This window comes from Colobus angolensis, unplaced genomic scaffold (genome assembly GCF_000951035.1).
Source record: "Colobus angolensis palliatus isolate OR3802 unplaced genomic scaffold, Cang.pa_1.0 Scaffold88, whole genome shotgun sequence".
Classification (NCBI taxonomy): domain Eukaryota; kingdom Metazoa; phylum Chordata; class Mammalia; order Primates; family Cercopithecidae; genus Colobus; species Colobus angolensis.
In genome coordinates this window covers 7,247,874-7,253,449 of record NW_012122709.1, presented here as the reverse complement: position 1 = coordinate 7,253,449, position 5,576 = coordinate 7,247,874, and the positions used below count along the sequence as shown (strand labels likewise).

General features: G+C 42.5%; 1 long non-coding RNA gene across 1 annotated transcript; it reads right to left on the bottom strand.

Annotated features, from left to right (window-relative positions):
* Positions 1-2,607: 2,607 nt before the first annotated feature.
* On the bottom strand, positions 2,608-4,071 carry LOC105503839. Its single transcript, XR_001000538.1, has 2 exons — positions 3,840-4,071; positions 2,608-3,137 (listed from the first exon to the last, which is right to left on the bottom strand). It is a non-coding gene; the product is annotated as an uncharacterized LOC105503839 (long non-coding RNA).
* Positions 4,072-5,576: the final 1,505 nt, after the last annotated feature.

Sequence of the window (5,576 nt, the reverse complement as noted above, 5' to 3'; positions counted from 1 at the left end):
CACTTTGGGAGGCCGAGGAGGGTGGATCACCTGAGGTAAGGAATTCAAGACCAGCTTGGCCAACATGGTGAAACCCCGTCTCTACTAAAATACAAAAATTAGCTGGGTGTGGTGGCACATGCCTGTAATCCCATCTACTCAGGAGGCTGAGGAAGGAGAATTGCTCGAACCCGGGAAGTGAAGGTTGCAGTGAGCCGTGATTGTGCCACTGCATTCCAGCCTGGGTGACAGAGTGACACTCCATCTAAAAAAAAAAAAAAAAAAGAAAAAAGAAAGAGGTGGACCCATTCTAAAAAAGTTTCTACATGAGTTTATAAGTACTTGCTTCTGCATGTCTGAAAAAAATCTCTGTCTAATAAGAGAGACACACCTCAAAAGTTTTATCAATAAAAAAGGTACAAAAAATGTCAGAATAAAAATAGGGCATAAAATCAATGCTTTAAATATTAGACAGATTATGAATAACTTTGTGCCAATATATTTGGAAACTTTAGACAAAACGGATAAATTCCTACATGGGAAAAAAACGATCTGCCAAAGCTTTCTCAAGAAGAAATGGAAAAGTTAGCATCTCTTTAACCATTAAGGAAATTGAAACAGAAGTTTAAAATAGTTTGAGACTAAGCCTGGTGGTGTGCACCTGTAGACCCAGCTACTCTGGAGGCTGAGGCAGCAGGATTATTCGAGATCAGGAGTTCAAGCTCAGGAGTTTGAGGCACCTGAGGCCAAGTGTTCAAGGATCAGTTGAGACCAGTAGTTCGAGGTATGCTCTGTGATCGCACCTGTGAATAGCCACTGCATCCAACCTGGGTAACATAGGAAGACCCATATCCAAAAAAAAGGAAAAGAAAAAAGAAAAAGCCATCTCAAAGAAAATAAGAAAATATCAGGACCAAACAGCCTTACATGTGAGTTCTACCAAGTATTAAAATAACATATAATTCCAGTCACAAAATAAAGAAAGAAGGACTACTCCCCAATTCATTTCTGGAGGCTAACATGTAACCTAGATATCAAAATTAAACAAGGCAGTACAAAAAAATTACAGACCAATCTCATTTGTGAACATAAATACAAAAAAAACTTAACAAAATATTAGCAAATTAAATTTAGTCATATATAAAAAAGATTATATCACATAACCAAAAAGGGTTTATCCCAGGAATACAAGGTTGGTTTAGTATTCTAAAATCAACTAATCTAATTCACCCCATTAACTGATTAAAGAAATATGCTGTATAATCCATCATTCAATGAAATTCCCAATCCATTCAAGAGAGACAACCAGGAGCAGAAGGGAAGAAACTTCTCTAATAAATAGGCATCTACAAAAGATCCACAGCAACAACCAGACCTACCAAAATGGCCCATTAAAGATTTCTTGAAGGCACTTTTATTGCGAGCATTAGGCTAAGTGCTAAATGCCAAAAACAAAGGCAAAACAGCTATAGCTCCTGGCATCAGAGGAAGGAATGAAAGTAATAGTATCCAGTTTTGTCACTGGATTATTCCAAAAGGATAAAATCCCCATGCGAGTCTGCTCCGTGGGCACCTGGCTAGTCAGTTCAAGGATGGCTGCCCTAGAGTCAAGTGCCCTCCTTCACTTCAAAACCTTGTCACCATTTTGGTGGAGTCACAGGATAGAGAATATGAACAACTTTGGATGCTTCCTCTTGTGGATAAAATAACCTCCTTCAGAAGGGGATCGGTGATGTAATGGATTCCAAGAAAGAAGTAAACTCTTCTCCAGTGCAGCTAAACTGTAAAGCTCGTAACACAAGTAGGTCCTCTGTGCATATTCACTTCCTTTCCTTCTTACCTGAGGTGCTGCAGTGTGAATCTGAAGGTGGCAGGTTGAATATTGAAGTGCTGCAGTGCATGAAAGTTATGGTAGACTCAGAAATCTGTTCTTCAACAGTTAGACTGTATTTATGCTGGCTGAATTTTCTGTTTATTCACCTATTATCCTCTACCCGTGTCAGCAACCAAGAAATTTGCTGCCCATCTCACTCTGTCTTAAAGGAAACCAAGAAAGAAGTTTTGGACTCTCGGCCTGCAGGAAGCATGTGGCTCGGCGCCCCCTGCCGGCCAATACGGAGGCCACCGGAACGGGGAGACCACGAAGGCTCTGGGCCGGCTGAGTTGCCCAGGCTCCTCCCACTTCTCCAGAAAGGATTTTTTCCGGTGACACTCCGGGAGCCACAGCGATTTGTTTCCCTAAAGGAAGCGGCTTCCCACCTGGGTATCATCCCTAATACCCTCCGAAGGAGCCCATTGCGGAGAATGGCATAGAATGTCCCACAGAAGGCAGAAGGACCCTATGATCCAGGAAACCTAGGGCCGGCATCAGGAAGTTTTGTGAGAGCAGCTAGTAGGAAGATCAGCCCCAGGAGAAGGGGATTGTCTAGCAGCTTGGATGGAGCAAGGCTTTTCCAGAGTATTATTTCCGTAAATCAGGTTGCCTCCCACCGACCCTCCACTGCCACCTTGTCCTCCACCAAAAGCCCTGACACTGTGTCAGGGATAGGGGACGTGGGGTTGGTGGGGAACAGGCTGTAAGAAAAACGCAGGAGGCTGCATGAGTCTGGGAACAATGAGGAGTCTGTGTGCAAGGGATGAAGCATTTACAAAGAAGACGTAGACAGTGCTGCAAAGATTTGAAGGCACAGGGTGCAAGTCACTCAAGTGCCAGTGTCAGGAGGAACCTAGCCATCCAGGTGAATAGGTGCCCCCTTCTTACAGCCCACTCGCATGGGCCTGGTGGACTCCTTATTTTTGGTAGTGGCAGTGAAGAGGTCGGGTCCCTGTGCTGGCAAAACAGTCAATGACATTGACATCATGAGTCCTGTTGTGGCAGCTGCACATGGAGGGGCTGTTGGTACAGGGCACTGGTGGAGTTCTGCAGAAATCTGCTATGGTGGTCAGATTCTCATGAATGAATGTGTGGATCTGCTTGCATTTACCTCTATGGATCAACCAACGGCACCTCATCGTCACCTCACAGTATCGGTGGTGTCCTCTAGGGACCCAAGACCTGGGGTTGTCTATATGTCGTGTTAAGAAGGGGAAGGCTGGAGTGAAGACAGTTAGGTCTAAAACAAGGAAAATGAGGAGGGTCCACATCAGATTCACGTTTCCTGTGAAAGCATTTCAAAGAAGAGCAGAGTCAAAAGAGCAAGCCACTGTCCCTTGTCCTGTTCCTAAGAAGTCTTGGCCCAACACTTAATGTTTGCAGTTCTCCCCTCCTGCCTTTATCTACACTTATTCTTCGTGTACTCATGGCAACAAGTGTTCTCACATCCTTCTTCCACCTCCTTGTCAACAATGGAGAAGGCTACCGCCCTCTCAACCCTTTATGGGATTGTCCTATGTACAAGGTTATTTGCAAATCCCAAAGTGATTCTTGCTCCTTACCTAAGCAGACCAGTTAAACTAAAAACTTTCATCTCTGAAGTGTTTGCATCTATCAGTCCACCTGCTGCTCACCCATAGCCTGTGAGGTGAGGCGGGTATCACTGTCAACCCCTTTTTAGAATGACTTAACTCAGAAGGGAATTGACAGATCCATATGACCTGCATCTTAGAAAATATTTTCACTTCCTTAAATACAAATGTCTGTTTTAACACTGTTTTTAAATATCTGAGCATTTCAATTCAAAGGGAGTAGATTTTATGTTTTCCCCCACATATTTCTCTGCCTAAAAATAAAGATTCCCAACTCTTCCATGTATACAGCCCATCATCCAGAAATGTTCTAATTCTTGGTGATCAGAGATTCTGCATGACTGGGTGTGAGCCTTCTGTCTATAGGTCTGATATCTGACTCTTTTATAAAATACCTGGGAGTTCCAGGAAAGGGTTTTCTGCAGAGTAGGTGACATCCACAGAGGTGGATATATCCCTCTCAGAGGTGGATACTCCTAGTAAAAATGGAATCCCCGTTGCCTCTCTCCTTCTTCTAATCTTGTAGAAATTACATTGTGGATGTTTTCTTCCCAGAGGTTAGGGTGCAGGCCGTATGGAAAACTCTCAGGCCTGTCAATGATCTTAGACAGATTGCCAGGTAGTACTACTTTTATGCTTACTATTTCACACCTAAAATATTCACCAGCATCACACAGAGTGCCTACGACATCACTGCAAATAAGCAGAAACTTGGGGTTTGGTGTCTATCACAAGCTTGCTATTGGAGCTTGGCAAATCACCTTATCCTTCTACTCCTCATCTCTAAAGTGAATATTATGGACAAAAGATCTCTTTCAGCTCTGACATTCTGTATTTTTGTATACATTACTGTGTGTTTGAGTTCATGCGTGATTTTGTATACGTGTATACTGGTATACACATCTTCAAGTAAGGAGAAATATTTATTTTGCAAACTCAATTGCAAATTGAGTTTCCATTTGAGAATTGTTAATCTAATTAAGTGCAATTTTTCTTCAAAGCAGTTGTTAGCAAGCTCAAAAACATTTAATCATTGTTATGTAAAGATTGCAGCGTGATCTGTTTTTGTCTCCACCATTGAAATTATATGTGTGTGTATGTATATATACATAGTTTTATTTTGTTTTGTTTTGTTTTTTTGAGACAGACTCTCACTCTTTCACTCAAGCTGGAATGCAGTGGTGTGATCTTGGCTCACAGCAACCTCCACCTCTGGATTCAAGCAATTCTCTGCTCAACTTCCGGAGTATCTGGTATTATAGGCATGCACCACCATGCCTGGCTAATTTTTGTATTTTTAATAGAGACAGGGTTTCACTGTCTTGGCCAGGCTGGTCTTGAACTCTTGACCTCGTGATCCACCCACCTTGGCCTCCCAAAATGGTGGGATTACTGGCATAAGCCACCACCCCTGGCCAAATTTATTTATTTTTAAAAAGTATTTATTTATTTATTTATTTGAGTCAGAGTTTCACTCTTGTTACCCAGCCTGGAGTCCAGTGGTACGATCTTGGATCACTGTGACCTCTGTCTCCTGGGTTCAAGCGATTCTCCTGCCTCAGCCTCCCAAATAGCTGGGATTACAGGCATGTACCACCATACCCGGCTAATTTTGTATTTTCAGTAGAGATGGGGTTTCTCCATGTTGGTAAGGCTGGTCTCGAACTCTCGACCTCAGGTCATCCGCCTGCCTCAGCCTCCCAAAGTGCTGGGATTACAGACATGACCCACTGTGCCTGGCTGAAATTATATATGTTTTTATTACAGGAGAAGCTGCTTGGAACTCCAGTCTGTATTTCAGTAAGGCAAGTAAAGAAATTAGTACATATATTTTTCAGAACTCCAAAATCAGCTAAATTAGGGACCTGCTAATGAAGACGGTAGGAGGAGTGGCATATACAGTCTATCAACAAGGTGTGATGTAGTAGATTTCATAGTTCTTTGTCTTAATAGGTCTCCTGGGCAGATAGGCCTCAAAAGCGTTTTATATAATTAAGCAAAACTGACTAATCCGTGGCAAGAAGCTGAGTTGAGATCCAAAACCTAGATTTTAACATCCTTGAATTTCTATTGGCTTTGTAATTGACCAAGACGCCAAGAAAAGGGAAATGAACTTTTTTTTTTGAGATGGA